The sequence below is a fragment of the Tauraco erythrolophus genome, chromosome Z (assembly GCF_009769465.1).
Source record: "Tauraco erythrolophus isolate bTauEry1 chromosome Z, bTauEry1.pri, whole genome shotgun sequence".
NCBI classification, from domain to species: Eukaryota; Metazoa; Chordata; class Aves; order Musophagiformes; family Musophagidae; genus Tauraco; species Tauraco erythrolophus.
This window is the reverse complement of record NC_141496.1, coordinates 78,425,747-78,449,597: the sequence shown is the minus strand read 5'-3', so window position 1 is coordinate 78,449,597 and position 23,851 is coordinate 78,425,747. Positions and strand designations below refer to the sequence as shown.

General features: G+C 41.0%; 1 protein-coding gene across 1 annotated transcript in view; it reads right to left on the bottom strand.

Moving 5' to 3' along the window:
* Positions 1-23,851, bottom strand: part of GOLM1 (golgi membrane protein 1) — a 217,097-nt gene that overhangs the window by 839 nt on the left and 192,407 nt on the right. The gene's annotated exons all lie outside the window — the stretch shown is intronic.

Below are 23,851 nucleotides of genomic sequence, written 5' to 3'. Positions count from 1 at the left end.
CCTTTCTAGTATGTTCTTAACTTTAATTTTTGAATTGTTATGCTCTTTTTTTAAAATTTATTGTGTGACCAGTCATGGAATAGTAAGAGTAAAAAATTATATGATGTTAATATTATGATTTTCAAAAATTTCTCAATGGACAATTTCACATTTGAAGCCCAAAGTATTTAGGGAACTATTCCAGCAGATGCTCCTCCAACTCCTAGTCCACTCAGGTTCCGTAATACCTAACTTTATATCAAAATAATATGAACATCTCAGAGCAGAAAAGGCAAACCAGATACACCCAGAAATGATTTAGTAAGCACTGATCTTCTCTGGTAAATTAAAATTCCTTGTAAGAAATCCTGGCTTCATCAAGGTGTATAAGAACTTTGCTATGGATTTGAATGACACCAGGATTTACTCTTTCTGTCAGCTGAGGCACAAAATCTGACGGGGTTTTTTTGTAAGACAGAATTTAACAAGCAGTCTGGGAACCAATTTCTTGACTGTGACCTCTATTCCACTTGAGTCTTCATAGTGGTCTGTGATATCACATTTTTAGTGAGTGAGAGATGCATGACACGTTACCACACACGGGTATCATGCTGGATTTGCTCCTTTCCCTGGAGAGGACTTATCCCAAGAGAAAGCTCCCACGGCTCTGTGTGTAGCATGTGTGTTTTCTTGTTTATGACAGATATCCTCAATGAGTGAGCAATTCAAGGCAATTCCATATAATATGTATCATCTTCATTTAATGAGCAGATCAAGATGATTTCATATGGTGTACTGTAATAGAAGGTAAACGATCCTTTTCATTTTAGCTCTTTCAAAATCTCACACATTATACAAAATATGCCAGAGATGGAAATTGCCTATGTAATAGATTTGGACTTGCCTGAAGTAATTTAGGAATATTATAAGTTGGATTGGTTATTGAGCTGTCTGCTCCATGCATATGTATTCATAGAGTGAGTTAATTCAATAACTGAATTGTCAGGAAATGTGCCCAGGAAGAGTGAGAATTGAAACCAGATATGTACTCCCTAGCAGATACTTCAGACACAATACAAGAGCTGTTCAATTTGATGCTTTTATTGCAACTCCCTGCTGCGCTCAACAAGTTTAGTTATGGGTCCAAGCATGTAAATGAGCGAGGAATTTCAGTTAGGTTTAAAGGAAGTCCCATAAGGAGAAAAGGGAGGCTAACAGTGCAGTAAAATGACCCCAGACTTGAGAAAGTACTGGAGTATTTAGCCTCTATTCAAGCACTCAGCAAATCAACTCCTTAAGATAGACCTTTTGCAATTTTAAAAATCTTATTTTAGATTGTCATTTTTTTCTGCTGCTAAAATTAAATATTTATTTTAAGACAGCTGTTTGGCCTACCGTATCCCACCTTGGTCACAGCTTCCTGCAGGGAGGAACTAGTTACCTTGCCACATCAGGCCTGGGGCTCAAATATGGTTGTGTCTTAAGAGTGTGGTCATCCGGGGACATCTGAAAAGAAGTCATTCTAATAGTCTGCTCTAAAGAGCACAAAGGCAGAAATCTGAGGTAAGGTCCACAGATGCTGCCTTAGGAATCACTTTTCCAGTACAGTCAGGTAGCAAGAGAAATGATGGATCAGATGACGAAATGATGAGTATTGTACTGGTTAAATAGGTTATTTTGCTGAATGTGAGCTAAACAATTTGAGAATTTGAGATAATGGGAAGATACTGGAAAAGGAAAAATGTAAACTAGATAAATATTCCAATGGCATTTTTCAAACAGACCATGGCAGCGGAACCTCCAGAAAGACTGTATTCGTTCCCACAGGCATATCAAATCACCAGACAACTAAAATATCTTTCTTGAATCCACAAAAATTGTCAGGGACACTTTGTAAACTATATTTTACTAGACCTAGAGATATTTTGCATTTCTGTTTAGTCAGTTGCAACACTCAGATCTATGTATAGGTGAATAAGGTTGTAGAAACCTGGGATTTTTGCCAATCGTTACAGTATCTCTGAAGCATCTTTTACAATGTGATGAGTGTTGTGAAAGGTATCCTACTGTGAAGAGTAGAGTAATATATATGGGTCTCCACCTATAGTGTTAGCGGAATTCTTCCCATTGGCTGTAGAGGTCAAGCCCAGAGTGACCTCCACTGATATTTGAGTGCGCTCTGGGTCCTCTGGGAGGCCGAACATTGAAACTACACAGGGAGCATTGCCCATAAATCTTTCTTTTCCCAGACAACACAGTGTACCTTATTACCTGTGTTGCCCATGTTAGTTATCTGTTCCTTTACAAAGAACAGAAAAGTCTTGATACAGAGCTGGAAACATGGATGAGGGTTTGCAATGGAAAGTGCTTTATGAAATCTGTTCATGCTGAATTAATTTCTTCCTACTATATCTGTTGTCCCCCTATTAACCACTATCAGCCTCCTATGCCTTATGTTTCCTACGCAAGAATCTTCACTAGTTTATAGAAGGTCTGATCCATGTGGTTTTGGGGCTGCAACCCCAGCATTAAATTACTTGTAATGTGCTTTTGCAGAAGAAGAGGGACTGGAAGAGAAACCTGGAGCCCATACAAAGAAAGATGTACTGTCCATCACCCTGTGCTCCCAGACAGAGACAGAGTACAGAGATGTCATGTTTTCTGCTTCTCTGTGCTGAAGATGCAACAGTGCCACAATAGATACTTCCACACCTTCACTTGTTTTCTTGGAAGACAGGACATGTATTTCGCGACAGACACCAGAAGATGCAGCACGAGTGCTCTTGCACTCATAGTCTTGCCCATCCTCTATAATTAGCTAACGAAAATAACTTCTTTTTTCACTTCTAAGAGAACATGATAAAAGGAGAGCCTGCCTGCAAGCCAGACATGGTATTTAGCTTCTTAGGTAATGGATTAAATAAGAAAAATTCACCTTTAATTTTAGAATTTAGTGTTCTTCCTCACTGTCCATCTTTCTTTATAATTCATAAATTCATTGATTGCCTTAACTGTTTCTCTCTGTACTAGTCACCATTCATATCATTCATTCCCCTCAGCTCAAGAATGCTGCTCTCAAACAGAGCTTTTCTTCAGAAGATTACTTTTTCATGAGAAGCACATTAAAAATTACCATTGATGGGAGTGGCACAAATACATTGGGATGTATTTCAACTTGAAACCATCTGCACTGGGAGAAGTTTTACTGTAAAATGCTTTTTTCTCTAGGGTTCGTCTATGCTTTTCAAGTCTGCGTCTTTCTGCAATGCAAGTATACAAAATATATATCCTACAAAAGTGTAATTATTTCTGAACATCGCTAATCAATCCAGAGTAGAGCTAGTACGCTGGAACCTGCTCATCTCTGTCTAACACCATTGACTCCAGTAGGCAAATCCGTTGAATGAAATCAGCCTGACATTTCTTTTACAAGCATTTTTTTGCTGACTTCCTTTCGTGAAGGCAGAAATGTGAAAAGAGACTCAATATCTTACAATCTGCAGCTCCAAGCCCTTGAGATAAAATTATAATTTAACATGATTATCTGGAAAACAGGAGAAAACAGATGATTCCAATAAACTTGAAAGTAGTTTTTTCAGAACATTACAAGTCTGATTGATAAAGGCAGCCTGATACTTTGATACTTTCTGTGAGGCTAGCCATCCCTTAAAATACTATCCTATGCAAACATAATGCATCAGGGCAACATCTCTTCAACAAACGAGTAGCTGTTCATGATGAACTTGAGGTCTCCAGTTACAAGACTTTGTAAGGAATTTTCATCATTTGGGTGGGATTGATTCATAGATGTTTAGAAGGAATGAAGTCACTGCAGATAAAATCCATATTGGGTTTATGGCTTGGAGAAATTTTAAATAATAGGGAAGATATTACAGAGACATACAGTAAACAGTACAGTGAAACAAGTCAATCAAATGAAATCAAATGAAGAACTTATATTCAATAATTAAAAATATAGGTTTGTACTTAATGACCGAAGTCTATATTTTGAGAAACAGCAAGTCTATGAAAGAACTTACATGTTGTAGATAACCTGGCAGCAAGATCTCTTTTTATCAAGATCAGGCATCTGCTTAAAGAGTTTATTCTACCTCTACCCATTAGTCACTGGGCTTCATGCAGGAATTACTGAGTGAAATTTTAAGATAGGTAGAGGAGGCCTGACAGGCGAATGATTAGTCCCATCAGACTCCAAAAATGTATGATTCTGTTAAATTAAATGCTCTGGTATCAAAAACTTGGTGGCTTTAAAATAAGATATTTACTTAGGAGAATCTGTCACAGGAGACACAACGTGAATATAATTACTTCTTCTAGGAGTGTCCAGCTGTGAGGTAAACAAAATTACTGAAGTAGATCAAAGAGTCTTTCCCATGAAAAAAACACCAAAGCCAAAACATAACATAAGAGAGGTAATGAAGATAGTTTTACCAAAGAAGCTCAATAAATATACTTTAAAAAAAACATGTTCACTGCAGGGATCATTTTATTCTGCAGAGATGGAACAGCCAAAGATTAAGCCTTATTTTGCAAGCTTGAATCACTCAATTTGATTTTAAAAGACATGTAATCTTTTAATAAGTATTAAACATGTTCAGGTTTAACATGGAAAAATCATAATATTTCAGCATTCTCTTCTCCCCTGGTTACACTCAATTGAAAGTCTATAACCAAATATTAAAGAAAAAGTCATCACTTTCTTAAAGTCGAATCAAATTGTGTTTTGTGGCAGCCGCACATAATCAAATTGCCATTTATTTCACTGCAGAGCCTATTCTGAATTGATTGGCCAATTAAGATATCACTTGCCTTTTTTTGGCAAAAATAACTGCCTTTGAATCACCTGGTCTGCTCCTAAGTTCACAAGACTGTGCAGGACGCTGCATGCTCTAGCCTAGCCTGGATAGAAAAGGAAACTGCTGCTTGCCTTAGTGGCAAAGCAGAAGACTTTGAAGTAGCTGAGTATAGTTAAAAAGATGACATCCATTACTTGCTAAGTCGTTCCCAACCTTTAATCACTAAGAGACATGTTCAAGATGAGGTTCACCTATACTGTCCAAGTGCACTTTTCCTAAACTTTCCTCTTGTTCCTTGCAGCAGGGCTAGCAGCAGACGGATCCATCCTTTCAGGCAGCAGAGGCAGCAATGTTGGTTGGCATAGCACATGTTTGGTCTCTCACTGACAAGTCGGTATCCTCCTCCACACATCCTAGTGACTTGTTTTTGAGGGTTGGACCTTGCCCATGATGTTGCTGAGCACTGGGGTTCTTCACAGCGTGAGCTTTCGAACATAGGTGGTGGCATTTCATAGCCACTGCTAAGCCACACAGCTGGGATCTTCACGGCTTTCTAACCTTCTGTACAGCCTGCACTTCCGAGTTGCTAAAGCCCAGAATAATCCAAGTTCCTTCTTGGTGTTTCCCATCCGCTGTGATTCTCTGAAGGCCTAAGAGCAGCCCACAAGGTGAAACCAGACACAAGGATGTAGAGGGCTTTCTGGTGTGAATCTGCACAGATCATCAGCACTTCATGTTCACCCTGCCTTGCAAGGTACAGTCAAGGCTCAGATAAACTAGACTGAGGTAGAGCACTGCAGGGATTTGTGGAACTGCATTTTGAACAAGCAGGTTGGATCTCTTTTCTTTAGATACATAGTTCAGCTGAATTTTATCTCTCTTGCTTTTAATGGTGTAGTTTAATAAAAGGGAACCAGCAGCCACATTGAAATTCTGTAAGGTCATTCTCCAGAAAAAAAAAAAAAAAATAATTGCTTTAATTATCTGTGTAAATGTTTCTTTTTTTATGTGTTATCATAATAGCAGCATTTTTGGAAGGCTGCTGATTTCTCTCATTTTCCAGAGTTTTGGCAGCTGGCTTTTAATAGCCAAAGTTTCACTCCCCAAAAAGTCACTGAGATGATGGTGCAGAAGCCAAAACACTGCCTAGAAATACAAAATATTTTTATCCATGTATTTTTCTTAGAAAGTGCTCTGTCCTTTGGAAACAAACAAAACCAACCAAACAAACAAACAATAAAAACACCACCACAACAACCAAAGAAACAAAAACAACAAAAAAAACCTACACCAGCCAACCCATCTGGCTGTGAAAAGGCTTGAAGACCTTCTTCTATTGTTCTGACAATTAGAAAGTTCTTGTTTATCAGCAAAAGATGTTTTGGCCAAAGCATTATCTTGCACCAAGGCTGTAGCGTAAGTGGGCATTGATTCACATTGGAATACAGTTTTATAGTTCTGAGCAACCACTGGACTGAACTGAGATCTTTTGCCCTGGTTCATCTTCTAGGCGTGTAATGGAGACAGCTGACTAGGAAAACAGATCTGTTGTGCTCCCCAAAAATCAGAGGAGAAACAGTCCCTCACAATACGCTCCTGGCAATTCAGACAAAGACATAGTTGTGCTGTGGGGGTACTGTACTTCACTGAATGTGGAGAGATCTTCTGGCAATAAGGACTCCTATTTCAGGCTCCTCAGATCAGTGCCTAACACTAGCTAGGAGTAGTCTTGACCTTGTACCCTGAATCATGCACATTCTGTATCTAGCTTTGTTAAGGAGCTGCTGTGTCTCCTGAGATCAGCTCATTTAACTCCTGTCTCAGTTTCTAAAGCTGTAAAATGTTGTTCTATGTTTCTGTAAGCTCAGAAAATACCAGAGAAAAGAGAGTTGCAGGTAGATATGCCACCATAAAAGGGGCTAAATTATGATTTGATTTTAAAATAATGATTGCGTTTCTTATTTTGCAAAGTCTGTTTCTGTTTAAATCGCACTGTTGCTTCTTTTCTTACCCAAGCTCACTTAAAATAGAAATATTTTGTTACCATAGCGATGTTTTTCCCTTTGTAATTCTGTTATTTCAGGTTCATTGCAAACTACACCGCATAGCTGGAATTTAGAGACAGAAAAACATTTCAGATCATCTCCTTCATCCTTTGGGCAGCATATAGTTGGTGTCTACAGTGTGTATCAGAGCCGACAGTTTGTTCGGAGTGTTATCTAGCATCATTGGAAGTGATCCAATTTGCAGTGATTTTAATAAAGATTTAAATAATTCAATTAAATATTTTTGTCAGTATCCAAGCTGATTTTCAAGTTTCCCTTTTTCCCTTTCAACACAGATAAAGAGTCCACCCTAAAGAACTCCTTCCTCACTTTAATGTATTTATAGATAATCAATATGCTAAAAATGAAGTGTGTAACTCTCCATCAGATTACAGGATTTCTGTGACTGCTCTCACAAAGTGTTTTCTGCTATCATCTCTGGCCCTATTTACTTGACTTATGCCAATGGAAGACCTGAATGAAGACCTGGCAAAACTTTTCACACCTGGTAACTGCCTTGGATTGAATGTGTCTTTTGTATTCAGTGGCACACAACTAGTGTACAAACGACAGGGCCAAAACAGGCTTACACCTTGATTACACAGAACAAGAAGATGGAAAATTGAGTGAACTAATACACAACCGACAGTGGGTCAGAGTGGCACTGGCTGTGGTTACGCTGCTCACAATCATCTACCATTTTGCAATGAATAGTAAGAGTTGTTTCTAATCAAATGCACTTTCTTCACTTGTATATTCCAACCCAAAGGCACTTCTTTAATATAATGTTTTTTACGGTGCAGTGAGAAACCTGAAACATAGCATCACTGTCATCGCAGGAGCCAAAACGCACTAAGAGCTTTCTCCTCGAGGGAACAGGAGAGTGCTGCACACCACAGGCAGACTTGTTTTTCAGTCCTCAGGAGCTCAACTACTCTCTTTTTGTTTCCAGTCTCTGCTTCAATACCACTTTCCGACACACACTGTCGAATGCACCAGCAAGGCTATTTCTACCAGGACTGGATGTCTGTATCTGAATCGTAAATCACAAACAGAAACACAGTCTGGGGGCCTTGTGACATTTACCTCAGTCACTATTTTCCTCCCTTGGCTTCAGAAAGAGAGAAATCTCTAATAATAACCTTATAAACAACTTGGGCTGTAAATACGTCAGGGAGCTAGGCTGGCATAACACCGAGCAGAAATTCGTTTTGTCAACAGTGTGGTGCTCGCTTCATCTCAGGATTAGGTTTGTAGGGCTGTTGTTATTACTGAGCACTTAAATCTCCCTGTTCTTTCTGTCACATCATGCTTTGAGCTACTCTATTTAAAATAACAGTTTACTGTAACTATTGAATACAATAATTCGTGTTCATCAAAACAGTGTTCTCCCTGCCACTGCTGTCTTGATATTTAACACAAAATCTGCAGGGAGGCAAGCATTTGCAGATGCCTGGCACACTGGTCTCTGGGCTGCCAAGCTCAAGGAGAAGGACCTGGTTCCCAGGACTCAACTCTCCAAACCAAGGACAAAAGAAGCCACTGGATAACTTGCAGGACAATTCACCTGGTGGAGCCAAATCATGGGGTTTCTGCTTGTTTAGTACTGGATATAAAACTCTCATGTTAAAATATTGTCTCTTCTCCTCAAAGAAAAGTCATTGTTGAATAACTAAAGTCTGCAAAATAAGTGCAGTAGCTGTGCTCTGGAAAAGCATCATTATCCTCACACTCAAACGACACTCTCCAGCTCCATAACAACACAGAAACCAAGCAAAGGACTCCTTGCTGGCAAAAGCATGATATACTGTAACTTCAACCAGGGCTTTGCAGTCAACAGTTGTAAGAACTTCATATCCCCTGTGAATTTGGCATGGAAGAGGAGCCAAGCCTCATACTTCAGCACGGGTGTTTTGTAGGACCTTCAAATCTCCCACTTATGGTTAGATGGCTACCTCACAAGGTTCACCTCAACTCACTATTTTTTTGACCAACTATCAAAGTTTTTATCGAAGAGTGATTTTCTTTGATTGTTTTTCCCCCTGCAGAAAACACCTAGGTAAATAAATGCACACACACACAAATGTGAACACATGCATCATCCTCAAACAATGCAGAAAACAACTGACATGCACAGTTAAAGCACAGAAACTAAGATATGCCTCAGTGAAGTGCATGCAGGCTTGTTCTCTTGAAAACACATAGTTAAGCAGTCACAGGTGCAGTCACAGCTACAGCCACCTCTCAGAAAACAGGGATCTCCAAAAGGTCAGATTATTTTCAAGCATGTTGTGTCTTTAACCAAATAACTAACACTTTGAAGATTCTTCAGCATTACTAGAAACTTGCCCCTGGTGTTTTACTGCACAAGGCATACTCATTTCCCTTCTAGTGGAAGATGACTGAGATTTTAAGTGCTTGCTTATGGGTTGTACAAAAAAAAGCCTGAGGTCTAATGATTTAACATTAAGCAGTAGTTTCAAGATGAATGCTGGAAACTGGAGAAATCCCTCTTAGGTATTTATGTGGTTTAAAGACTAAGTGAACTGCGTATTTCCGTTTAGTAAATCTGTGGTCAACTTGATCACTTTAATATGGTAGCTGAGGTGGCAGAAGGAGGAAGTGAAGATATTTATTGAAAAACCATTAACTTAAATATGCATCAGACCACAGAAAGTTTCCGAAGTCCTCAAAGGCCATTTTTGCTTTTTTTGTGGCCATGTAGGTCGTCTTTTTTTTTTTTTTTTTTTTGGTAACATGTCGAGCTGAAATGGTAAATAATAAGTGATAATAACAACCAGCTGGTTCCCATAGAATAGAAAGTGACTGACAGAGCAGCTGCCATTCTGCTTTCTCTCGCTCCCCTTGTCAGAGCTTCAAAGTGTCTGTTTAATGTGGTGTATTAACAGCACTATTTTGACTATAAATATTAAACCTCAAATCTTCACAAGGAGCTCTGCTGAATAGAGATTTGATTTCTGGGGATGTGATTTTTCCAGTGGAGCTGCCATCAGGGCCATGGAGAATGTTCTCCTGTCAGAAATGTGTGACGTGACGTGTGAGGCACAGTCTACCGCTTCTGGCATGTACTTCCCAAAGCCTTAAGCTGGTCACAGCTGGGGCTGTCAGCATCTTCAGTCCTCTCTGCACAGCGTCCTTGCATGAGACATTGCCAGAAACCCTGGTCTAGGTCAAAAACTGGCTGAGGGTTGGCAGGAAATTCTTCTGGAAGGTGGAAAAAACTGTAATGGTCTATACTGCTTTTACTGGCATTGCATTTGGGGATTGTTTTCTCAATAAAATGCCATCAACCTCTTGGATGTGCAGGATTTGGGCACGTAGCTTCCACTGGCTTTCCTGGAAACAACATGCTGAGAATACAGAGGTTCCTGGTAATTTTGTTACAGATCTGTTCCTGCACGGCTGATGTTAACCGGAGCTTTACCGCTAGTTCAGATCAGGTTTTAAGGTAGCAGCCTTATTTTCCTCAGTAGCAAATTCATGTGATTTTCCCCACACTCTGTTCTTAAAGGTCTTCTTTTCTTTTTTTTTTTCCCAAGAGCCTTCTGACTTGTCCAAGAAAATCATCATTACACTTGTGGTCACTGCAGCCCTTCAAGATACTGGATTCTCTGGAAGGAAAGAGACCCAGCAGAAGAGTCACAGAAGAACTGTGCAATCCCTAAAGCTGTCTGTGCTGGCACCAAGAGTGGGTGTGGGAGGTGAGTAAGCAGTTGCAAAGTATTTTAAAAATTCTTTATGGAAGTGCAAGGAGCAGGAGCACAGTTTCATTTCTGAATTCACTCTGTAAATCTAACCCATGAGAGGGACCGAAGATCAGAAAGGGCTGCAGCATGGAGGATTAGGATCTCCCCCAAGACTTCCACTAAGAGGAGAGCCAAGAGCCTTCCTTACTTAACAATAATAACTTACTTATATTTACCTCCCCAGAGTGTTGTGAGGCTTAATTGGTTAATGTTTGCAAAGTGCTTTGCAGATGCGAAGAGCAATATACGTACTAAGTATTATTAACTGGCAGAAGACTTTTATGTGAGAAGTCCCTGCAGTCTATTAGAACTAAATTATTCAGGGAATTCCCTAAAATTATGGGGCAAGGTACAGAGAGCTCTCCCTCAGAAACGCTAAGAGTCTGCTTTGCTTTCACAGCCTCCCTGTGTTTCACGCCCCAAGGCCACAAATCAAAAATTGCTTCTGTTCCCCTGGCACTACAGCCCAAGACAAGCCAGGAGGACGGGGTCTGTGAGAGCCCCACTGGACCAAAGGGACCCAAACAGAGTGTCATTTGCTCTCCACCAGGCTAAAGACAGGTTTTCAGTTTGTGACATGATTACAACTTGAATTGTACCCCAACATCTTCCGTGAGCTGCTTCTCCCGAGTAAGACACATGGAAGAGCTGCTTCCAAGCCAGCCTGGTGCCTGATTTTCCCAAGGAACCCAGAGTTTGCTACCTCATGTTTGCTGGACAACAGCAATTGCCAAAATGGAGCGAGAAACTGTTTCATGACTTACAGAGTGATTGCTATGCTTTTACAGGAATACATATGCTGAATACATATGCATATGACAGACAGCTGAAAATCTTCAACTGACAAAGAAAAACAAACAAACCAAAAATTTCTCAGATACAGTTCTTCAGATGCTATAGAGACTAGAAATCATACAGTGTATTGCTGTTTAGTTTTCCCTTTAATTTCCAGCACAATGGGAATTGCTTGTACAATTCTTGGTTACAAATGTATGATTTTATTATATTCTTTACTTCCTGCATTTTCCTCTTTTTCTTTCTTCTCCATGTGTACTAGCGTTCCAGATGGATTGTCCAGTTGGCTATGTACAATATTATCTCACGCCTTTACACTAGAAGGAAAGTAGATTTTCTGGCATCTGAAAAGTACAGTGATATAAAAATAAGGCATCCAAATAGTTGAGATTACTTTTCCCGTCTCAGAGTCATCATGAATGAGGTGCATATAGCTCAATACTTGTGTCCCACTGCAGCTCACTCCTGAGGTTATACATAGCCAAATTTTCCTGGTTCCTGTTTGTGCGACAGGCACTCTGGCTGTCCAAGTGACTTTGGACTCTCTCCTCCCTCTGGCGTCTTGGTGGCTGTGGACAGTCATTTGCTTTCAGCTCATTGTGAGTATCCCCACAAAGCTACAGCTTGGAGAGAGGTACCTCTCCATTACCTGAGGAACAGGATGCGCTAGGCAATGGAGAAAAAGTCTTTCATTTTCCCTCAACCAAGGGGCCAATCTGGCAACTAAACTCCACACAGCCACTCTCTCTCACTCCTTCCCCAGTGACGTGGAGAGGAGAAAAAATGTAATAAAAGAACTGAGGGTTGAGACAAGAACAGAGGGATCACCCACTGACCACTGTCCTGGGCAAAACAGACTCGGCTTGGGGACAAATCAATTCCATTTATTAACAGTTACTTGAGAGGATAAAGAGAAACAAAACCAGTTACTTGAGAGGATAAAAAGAAACAAAGCCAGATCTTAAAAACAGCACCTCCTTTTCCTTTTCTTCCCGGCTCTATCTCCTCCCCAGCGGCGCAGTGGGACAGGGAATGGGGGAGTGCAGGTCAGTTCATCCCATGTTGTTACTGCTGCTCCTTTTCTTAAAGGAGGAGGAGTCCTTACACCCTTTTCCCTTGCTCCAGTGGATCCCCTCCTCACAAGGAAAATCCACAGACTTCTCCAACGTGAGTCCTACCCGCAGCATGCAATCCTTCCCCATCGGATTTTACCACAGTCACAGATTAGGGAGTTGTTGCCACTCGCTCCGGCTTGCGTCGTCACACGGACTCTAGATGCGTCTCTACCTTGTCGTGCGTCCCGTTCTCCGCAACCATCCTCAGGCTCAGGCATCTCTTCTCCAACGTGGGCTTCTCCGCGGGCTGTGAGTGGGTCTCTGCTCCACCAAGTCTGTCCTGGCTGCAGGGGGGGGGCCACCTGCCATCTCACCACCGGTTGCAGGGGAAAGTCAGCTCCAGCACACCTTGTCCTGTTCTATCTTCACTGACCCGGTATCAGTGTGGCCATTTCCCTCAGATCTCAGTCCTCTTTGGCCCAGCGGGCACCCCAAGAGTGGGAGCCAGGGAGCAGGGGCAGTGCCCTCCTCCCTTCTCTCCTCACTCCCTGGCAGAGCACCTTTTCCAGTTCCTTTATCCCAACTTAAATAAGGCAATTTGCAGAGATGCCGATTGGCTCAATCCCGAGGGGAATGGGAGTCTGATCTGGTGGCCAGAACTGGGTCTGACCCAGTTCCAAAACCAGGGAAGTCACAGGAAGCAAATCCCCTCTCCTGCCACCAGAACCCTTTTACATCATCACAGTGTACCAGCAGCCTTTATCCTGCTTCTGTATAGGCATGAAAAACACTAGGACATGGACAACCTTCTGTGGCAAGTCCTCCGACACTGCAGGGGGAGAGGCATGTGTGAGGTACCTCATCCTAACACTGCACTATCGATGAAACCCACTACTGAGTATTGGTCACCTAGCCCTACAGAGTACCCACAAACCATAAATAAAATAAAAGCAGGCTTAGGAGGCTTTCTCAAAACTATGCTTACTAATTCAACATTTCTAATCTCATATATGTAGAGCAAATGCACGGGGTTTATACCGTACTTCTGGATACTTCGTATTAAAACGCTGCTTGGATTGTTTGAATAATTGATCAACAACTGAAGAAACCTTGCAATAATCATATACTGGAACCAAAATTTGAAGGAATTTCAGCCATGGGTGTATTGCAAAGTAGATAAGCAACACTTCAATGCTTTAATTGCCACAATTGACAAAAATTGAGCTACAGGTTTCAACACTACAATATTTTTTTCCTGCCAACAAAGACTAAGAGAGGGATGTTCTCTCCTTCCTACAGAATCTGAATTAACAATGCAGGCAAGGCTGTTTAACATAGACACAGAAAGCAGCATGTGTGAGATACGTTACTAGGTGGATTTTCTTCTTCAAATAGCTGTACACATTTCCTTTGAAAACCTATTTATTTTAATAGGTCACCACAAGCTAAACAGCTGCCACACTTCCCATCAAACACAAAGTTGGTTCTTTGTGGTTTTCTCTATTCCATCTCGCTATAGATTGACTGATGAAGGCTCATCTCGCAACCAAACTAAATACGACCAACACGTACACATTTTCCATGATACTTCAACATCATCTGTTATTAACAAGCCTTGTGGTAACAAACCCTTTTATGATGCATTTATTCAAGGTTCATCCTTCCCAAAGAGTGGGGAATACTTAATTTGTTTTCTGTGCCGTACTTTGTGTAACTAAATAATTAATCACATTGATATTCTATCAATACATCTTTCTTTAATGGTTAAACATGTGTTAATAATTCAAATATCTATGGGTGACCTCTTTGCACTCCTGTGATTTTCAAAAACCCCAGTGCTCTTTGAAGGCACTCTATCATTATCATGTACAGTGCAAGTTAAAAGCCTCTTGTTCTTTCTTTTCTTTTTTCTCTCCTCTTCCACTGGTATGTACCTTTTCAGGAGAGATCCTGTGGGCCAGCAACAACCTGGGGTTAGTTTTAAGTGGAACAGCAAAGTTCAAGGGTTTTGAACTGCTGATTCAGTTGCCATACTTAAACACAGAGCAACCATACTCAGCGGGCAGACGAGTGCTACACTGCATAAATCTCTTTATACTCATCTGGCAAAGCTTTTCAATAGTGATTAAATTCATCAACAGAGTCTGAAAACCTCAAAACTGGATGTTTGCCCGATTCATGGGTTATGCAATTATGAGTTATTAGAGTCCGGCAGTCTAATGATGCTGCCAAGCCCCAAAAGAAGCTGACTGCTCTAAAATACTGAGGGCTAAAAATGCAGTTACACAGCCCCTTCTGTAAGACTTTTGCAAGCACTGCCTACAATGGCAGCAGTGATGTTTCCCAGCAAACTGGTCGTCCCTGTAATGGAGTTTAGAAACTGCAGATAAGGAAGTCTTCCCTAAGATCCTGCAAGGCATTAATGGGCAAACCTCTCCCTATTTTCACTGGGGAGCGGGTATTTTACTGTGAAGCTTTCCACATTTTACAAGTGAAGAATAGGGCTAACTTCCCAAAACTTACAATGGAACCTTACAGCAGAGACCCTAAATTGCAATGGATAGCCTTGCATTCATGCCTACTGCTTTAACATGAAAACACACTTTCTTGTTAAAGGTAAGATGACATACGATGAGAACTGTTTATCACCCAGTGAATCCTCACGTTTACTGTTGCAGTGGTTTATCCCAAAGGGTATGTCACAAATCTTGTTGACTTAATGCTGCCAATTCACGCATTTTGGGAAGAGAACTAGATTTCTCAGGGAAGCAAGGTCTGAGAACTTATTCTGGGAATTCTGGGAGTGTGCTCTTGGCCAGCAAGTTTGTGAGCAGTGTTCCCATCTTCTTCTCCCTTGTCAACTCCTGTGGGAAACGAAAGCAGGGATTGGCTTAGCTTGGGCACAGACTGCAGAGTTGCAGCTGGAACTGACTTTCTTCTGCTGTGCATAGAAAATTATAGTAAAGAAGTAAATATATACCAAGGTAAGCCAAAAGCATATTTTTAAGTAACACCTCTTTTTTCAAAACTGGTCCTATTGGATATATCATAAGAATACAGGTGTTTTTCTCTGGAATCGTCTATTTCTAAAAGTGAGAGGGTCGGAATAATCTATGAGTTGGCATAAGAACATTTTATTAATTCCTTATGTCTTTACCTCTCTCTGGAGAAATAATAATACAGCCCTGCATACAGGGCTTGTACCAGCTTATACCATCTATTGTACCACACAACGTCTGTATGTTGGTATATATCACCATAGCTCCTATTTCTGGAAAGCACCAAGAAATTTAGGTAAGTCCAAACCAGGAAAACATGCATGTTCAGGAAAGCTTTAAAGCCAGCATTTTACCCTTGTACTTAAGTGACCTTGTCTTACAACCAAGTGCTTTCTCCCAGAATGGCTGAGCCTCAAGCCATGCTTGAACACCAACAGCCCTATAGCTGGCTCAGCTCACCAAGGAAAAGAATTACCCATACCGGGTCCTTCTGAAGGGGCTCTGGTGAGTACCAGTGTGTTTTATTTGTCTGGACTCTCTCCGTGCAAACCGATAAAAGGCTTTGAAGTAGCAGCTCAGTGTCAAGAGGAGAAGATTTGCTTGACAGAGAGCCAGACTCACCATAGCAGTAATCCAGGATGAACAAATGCACACACGCGAACACTTTTCCTCAAAGTGGGATGCACCCGCTATCTCAAGAAAATGACCATGCACTTGGCTGTCAGTCAGCTCGTCACTTCTCAGCAGAAATCATCACAGGAATTACACAGGCTTTGTTTTTCCAAAACAACCGCAGCCTGTGTCAGAGAGACAGTGGGACCTTTTCCGACAGTGTAGTGTGGGCAAGGGTTTGTACAACATGCACCATGCCATGTGGTCAGATGGCTTGTGGAGACCCTCCTGGTTTTCAGTACCAGTACAAGGGAAAATCATATGTCTCTGAATCTGCACATGCCGGAGGAATCTATTCCAAAACAAAGTTTAATTCAAAGTTCATACTTTGAATGTTTATTTTTTTTATCTGTGCCTGCTTTTAATATTTATATCTGTCTCCATGGCAAAAAAACACCCCACCCTTTCTCTTTTAAGTTCTAAAATTGTGGGAAACGTTACACAGGGAAACAAAACCACATACAAGAGCACTGGAGATCAACGTGAAAACAAAACCATGCCACCTCCATGAAAAACTCGGGCCCTGTGGCACAAGCCCTCCCAAATTCTAGTTGACATTAAAGAAGACTCATGTTCAGAAATACAGCAGGAACCTTTCTTTAAGAGTGAGGGAGAGTGCTCACAATCCTTTATTGAACTTCATGTAACACTGACCAAGAATGACTTGTCTTCAACTGCGTTTTTTATTTCTTTTTGGCTTTGAAAAGCCACTCAAAACAGTTGGCCATAGATTTGATGTTACATCCCCATGGACAGAACAAACTCTGTCCCTTTGCGTTCCACATTACAGCCAACTCATCCCTTAAATGGTCTTCAAACATAGGCATCAAAACTAAGTAATTACCATAATCTTAAGATACACACATACATATCCAGCTGGCCATCCCTGACAGCTGCCAACTTGTGACTCACCTAAAACCTGACCTCGCTAAGTCACTAGGAGCTGTATTCCTTAGCTAGCAGAGATCTCAGCCCTTCACATAGCCGTTACATCATAAAAATAAGCATACTTTCTCCTTTGTATTTACTCTTTTTAGTTTTTAATATTCTACATGTTTAGGAACACGTTTTTATTCCCCTGGTCACTATTTCTTGTAGACACTGCTGTCACTCTGCCTCACTGATGAACCATCTGGGGCACAGAAACAAGAATTAGCCAGCTGGAAACTGCACAAAATAGTGAAAGAACCAAAATTTTAACTAAGCATTTCCAGACACCACGCCCTTATTTCCTTAGACGCCTCAAGCTCTTTGTGCAGTATAAATCCTGTTGGAAGAACCTGGCTGGATGAATAAAAAGAATGAATCAACTGAGTTAAAATATGAACAATCTGAACCTTAACCTAATGTTTTTGCTGGATTTTTTTTTTCGCGTTCTGTGTGATCTCTGACTTGTCCAGCATGAAAAGTACCACCACATCATGACAATCACAGAAAACACTCTTTCTTTCCCAGCCAAAATTCAGAGTTGCTGGCAGCGTCCTTTCTCCAAAGGTTGTGGTGGCTTACTACCTCTGCTCAACAGAAATCGTTTTGAGTCCTAGCACTGTCCCTTTCCCTCCTGTTGTACCTACAGTGACAGAGGCCAGCTGAATCATTTCTGGTGCTTGTTCCCAGACATGACCATGCCTGCACTACCTGGCCAATGAGGCTGGCTCACCTGTGCAACATGCCTCTCTCTCCGATCTGTAGGATGCACGGCAAATATCTTCTCACAGCTTGGCAGCTTTGTGTAGATGAACGGGGCTTTTGATAAATAAGAAGACACCTGACTGAGAAGCTTCATTCCTTGAAGTGCTGAGGAAACTCTCTCACTCATTATCAAATGGTCTTAAGTGTTGGGCTCTGCTACAGAAGACATTGATTATCCCTTGCTTTATCCTCTGACAATATGATAACTATTTGATAGTCATAAGCTGCCTAATGCCAGGCAAGTTTCCAGGGAGAAGGCCTGATGGAATTGGCAGCGTGCACACCTCACGTCTTTGCAGTTGTCTGAAGGCAAGGTCAGTCCCTGCCTGTGTCACTTGGGCCTGTTTGGGAAATGAACTTGGCAGCTTTTGTCCAGCTCACTGCCAATCAGCGATTGCACTGGAAAAAAATCAGTGCTGGAGTTGGCACCGATCTGAAATTGTTGTGTGATATATTCATCCTACATTCAAAAGGTCAGTCCTCCCCATTGATTTCCAGAACTTCAGCAGGCTTTGGATGCTTTTCCATTTCCAATTTTCTTTGCACACAACTGGAGCAGGAACAGTGGTGTCTCTACCATGGGATGAAAGAATACGTAATGTAGAAAAATGTCCAGTACTGGTAAGTAATAAAGAGTTAAAGTCAGTGGGAAGAGGTTTTCTATTAACTCTGACAATGGCTAGTACTTTCCACTGAAGCATTTTCCCAGTGAGAATGGGGTCACACAGACATTTTGCATTTTGGGAGACAGTGTTGATATTTTCTGATGTTACTGATATTCTGATTTCTAATGTTAGAAGAAATGTTTAAGAAAAAAAATGGGTCGAACTAACATATGGAAGTGAAACCTTGTGTTTCAAATTGGTATTTCAGCATTTCAGTATGATAAAAAATGAAAATGCCATTACTTCAAAGCAAGTCTTCTCAGTGCAATTTCCACATCGGCTTTTCCAAAAACCATACATTCTGAAACTTCCTGCTCCATAAAAGAGGAAAGAAAACTGTCTAAACAAATACATTTGGTCATGTTTTTATTAAAATAACTGTTAAAATACTACAGTCTCTTGTGGCAGGAAAATTCCTCCTCTAAAGAGCTACAACGTATTACATTTGCATAACAATGTCCTTAATAACACTCATCAGGGATTTTAGCTCTTGCCCTGCCCATGTTCCAGGAAATTCTGTCTTCTCACTGCAAAGAAAAAGCAATTTATTCCATGAAGACTCTCTTTCCTGGTCAACGTTTAAATAAGCAGAGAGACTTATCAGAGAAAGATCTGCTTATTTTAGAACTGTGTATGATACAACTGGGCTGCGTTGTCTCTTTTCAAGTCTGGTTTGTGCTTTACTTCCTTGCTTTATCTGAGAAGTGTTCAGCTGAAGGGCAGTGTAAAATTAGTTAAGCAGCCCTTCCAAGTTAAGTATCTGTGTAAATTGTGTGTGGTCTTGTTTTTAACAACGCCAAGATGGTGGATCTGCTAAGGCTTGTTTAAGAATTTGCAGGCCTTAGATCCTGCTAGCAGAGCTGACTTTTATCCGTAGCACAAAATCTACCACACTGTCTTTTCCTTTTACGCAAGAAAAGGGAATCCACTCCAGGTATTTCTAAGAAACTTTAGGTAGCTCACAAGTCCTTGCCCTCCAGAATCATAGCCTTACTTGGCAGGATTACTCCAGCACCAAAAAATAAACTAGACCTTCAGCCAGCACCACCCATCACAGGTTTGGGTGGGACAGTGGGAATTTGAGGCTGCTGAGGGTGTTGTTCATTTTGAAAAGCTAGATGTCTGATAGGAGGGTTCACTGAGGACGTCTCACTTACCTGATCAGCAGGCATGTCTTGGCTTTATGAGTCCCAGCTTACCTTTTTTAAAATGCACATGAAAGGGGCCGCGGCAGCAATGTAACAATTTTTGAAGTAGTTCTAGCCCAAACCTAGTCCCATTAGGTTCAGAAAGGTTTCTGTAAGGTCATCATTGGCTCTGCTGTTAAAAAGTGTTGAGAAATTCTTGGGGCACTGGTATGTTGCCACCTATCTTGAGGCTATGATTACATACTGCTACACAACCGAGAAGAAAGCAAAAGCCCTGGCACAGACCAAACTGCTTTCTTTTGAAAACAACACCCATTTTGCAGTCATAGTCCTGCTTTTTCTTTCTGTTACTTAGCCTTGTCACGTTTACTGTCAACCTAGGATTTGCTGAGCAGTAATTCTCTTGTGTTGGTTTAGGCTCAGGATTCCTGCAGAGCACAATGCAACAAAAAATATGGTCCTATGTGCTGGGAGAGAGTGTTTGGTTTTCCAGACATTCAACATACAATCCAGTTGTATAACTTTTCAGACCAAGAGATATTAACAGGTGTACTTCCACGTGATACATGGATTCTATAATAAGGTCTGATCCATGCTTATTGCATAGAGACCCTTCTGAAGAACAACTTGGGCTTGTAAATTAAAACCAGTAGTTTGACTTTTTTACATTTATGCTGCCTTCTGTTCAAAAGCTCTTTGAATAGGAAATTCACAGTCAAAAGTTAGTATGTGAGCAAAGAACAGTTTTGCCTGTTTATGCTTCCATCAGAGTCCGGAAAGGGAAGTCTTCATAGCCTTCACTACTTACCCAGAGCCTCTCAGGCTTGCTAAGGCTTTTCTGTTACAGTGCTTGCGATCCAGTGCTCCCTGAATGTCACAGAATGGTTTCATAGGCTGTTTTCGGCAAAGGAACAGGTGAGAATGAGAAGTCTCTGTCAGAGGGTCCTTGCACAGGAATGCTGAGCTCTTCCCCATGTCTCTGAACTGCATAGCCCAGCTATTACTTACATAAACCACTCAAAATCATGGAGATACACTGATTTCCACCAGTTGAAGACCCAAGCCAGTATCTCTTCAATAGATTTTGGCATGGCTGTAGCCTCAGTGCATTTTTTGCGCAAATGGGGGCACTTCAAAGAGAATCTCTGAAATATCAATAAAAGAGAAAGACTGAGTTACATAGAGACTCATTTGAATTTGTATCACGCAAGGACCTGCCCCAAAGACATTAACAGGAAATTCTTGTGTCATCTGTGAGAAGTTCTTGCAAACAAATGGTTTTGTCATTGGAGATGGACTTTATTCCTTTTTTTTTTTTTCTCTCCTCTTTCAGCAAATTCTCTGGAAAACACAGGGTTTGGGTGGCCAGACTTATTTGCAGATTCAGATGTGATTTGCGGAGGACTTTCAGCTGAAATGAAAATGAGACAATAATTCACGAGTGCTTAAGGTAGCTCTTTGAGAAAACACCGGAAAGATACATTCTCAAATGTATTTTGAGACCTATGTTACAAAACACAAGGCAGGTATTCCACCTTCACCTGACAGGACAGTCACCAGAGCCCCAAAGCAGATGAAACTCCCAGGGTAGCCCAGGCTTGCACCCCTCACCCACCTGTGCTCTCCTACAGCTCTTCTTTCCAGCATGGCTCTGTTCCCTCTTGACCGCTGATGTTTTTCCATTTTTCATGGACATAATCTTTCAGCCAGGGAGGAAGCAAACATATGGAGGATTTGCACAAGGACCCCTGTACAGCCTGCAGGCTGGACACTATACATCACAGCCCACTTCTAACTTACATGTAACATTAATTCAAATAAGTACTGCTAGGGCAATCCCACAACTTGAGCACTTCCATGAGCCATCAAGCAATGGGTCATTTCATTAGCTCACTGAGGCAGAGGACTGAAAGAGAAGTCCAAGCAGCTTTCTCCTTCATCTCCTCCCCACACGCCAGTTAATATCATGATCCTATAGAATCGCCTGTGCCAAAGCCATGTCAGGCAGAAAATGGACTCTTTATTCTAACATTATTCTAACATCTCAGTGATGGATACTCCGTAACTAGCGCATCTACTCCTTTGCTATCCTTACCTTTTGAAAGTTTTTTCCTCTGAATTTCTTCTTGTTATGGAGGGTTTCTTCTCTCGTTGTTGTAACCTTTCACCTATCTGAAGACTATTATCTTTCACTTCTTTTTGCACCTATAATGTTCTGTACAGTCTTTGATGATTCATAACTATAACATGTTGATGGATAAGACACTGTCCTCAGAGATGTGGTTTTAATACCTAGGTTGCACACATACTCAGTTGAAGAGAAAGTACAGGAGACTTGTTGCGATATGTAGAAGTCCTGTCATGAAATCTATGGTACCATTTCACCATTGTGGAAAAATCCATTTAGAAAAATCCGCATTTTAAATTCAAGTACACAACACCTGTACCCCATTCCATTTCAACCTCTGCTGAGAAAGCTAACCTGTTGTTTCCTGGGATGAAAATCAAATGTGCTACTTTGGGTCAATCAGATTTTATGGTCAAGCTCCAGCTAAAATGTTTGCACTGTTGCTCCAGGAAAAAAAAAGTCCTGTAATCAGTTTGATTGACTGCAGGTTTTAGACATTATTGTTCAGCAGCTAATTCAAAAAATGTGCAATTTTATAGCCCCACTCATCATATTCAGACACATTAGCACCTCTGAGGTTTTTACAAAGTCCAGGAAGAAGCTGGTTTCACCTATGAAAGCCAAAATAATTTTAGTCCTTACTTTATAAAGTTTTAAAATATTCTTCAGGAGAAAACTATCCAGAGAAAGATTCAAAATGATGGGCTACATCCTTATTCTGATTTGATTCATGGCATACTACCTTTAAGTTTAGAAGAAAGCCACCTTGAATGAGTCCTGAAAGAGAGATTCAGGTATCTTAAACAAAGATTTTCTACACACAAGCAGAACTGAAACACTATCTTTCCCTCCATGAAGATTTGTCCCTGTTACACCAAATGCTAAAGACCGTCTCACTAGGCAATCTTACACTTTGAGCTTGTTTCCTTAATACTGTTTTGATTTTCTAGTAGTGTAGCTGGCATCAGAGAAAGGTATGCACTGTATTTTTCCAGTGTTTATTATTTGCTCTTCCTACAGGAGCTTTCTTTTTCATGGTTACACTTTTCCCATTGCAAGTTTTGGTTGGGATCCAGGAGATTTTGGTCGGGTTCTGCAGGGATTTTTCTCCTGGTTCTCTCTCTCCATGCATATTTCATGTTCCCATTACTTTAGGTGCCATAAACACAAATTAAAACCAGCATCATTTCTGTCAGAAAGGACCATAATTCTCTGCTCATTCATTATTTATGTTGCTTCCTTAAGTGATCTTGTTCTTGCTTGTTTGTCTCTAATAGAAGATACAAGTTATTTCACAGCCTTTGTGCATTACCGAGGTTGGGCTGATCAGGAGGTCCACTGAACTGTAAAAACAGTGAGGCTCATCTCTGCTGATAGATAAATCCATGTACAATGTCTGCTGCTGAACGTCCAGCCCCAGTCAGCCACAGAAACCACATTAACCTCACCTTTCACTGTGTGTCATGGGAAGGAAGATGATTTCTTCGCTTTGGGCCCATTTGAGCACTGAATGTTTAACCTTTGCACCTAGAATAGACTATGAACTCACAGGGTGCATAATCAGCCTCCGAGTATGAGTAGATAAAGAGCCGTCCTGTGTCACTGAGTCTGGTCTTGTGAACCTCACCTTCTTCTCAGGAACGAGTCAATCTGCATTTAAAAAGCTGATTGATTTCCCTCTCCTGCTGCTTTTACAAGGAAGCCTCCAGATTCTCACTACTTTGAATTTTACAAAACTTCCTATTTCCATCCTGTGCTTACAATGGTCCGTTTAGACATTATTTTTTATTTTTTTTTAGTGCCAACATTATCATTCAATTACATAGTGTGTTCCACCACAATGCATTACCAACCAAGGTACCTTGAGGGAGCAGGTACACAGTCTCACATATTTTATTTTGTTACGCTAAAAATGTGTCTATGTGGCTGCAGCAGACATAACTCCACTAATCTTGACCACTGGCCATCTGAGACCTGCAAAAATCATGAATCTGAAGTGCCTTGCATTTTCTTGGACAAATGGCAGGAACTTGTTTCCTGCCATCAAAGACTCTGTTTTTCACGTGTTCAAGCTGTTTCATGCCACCAG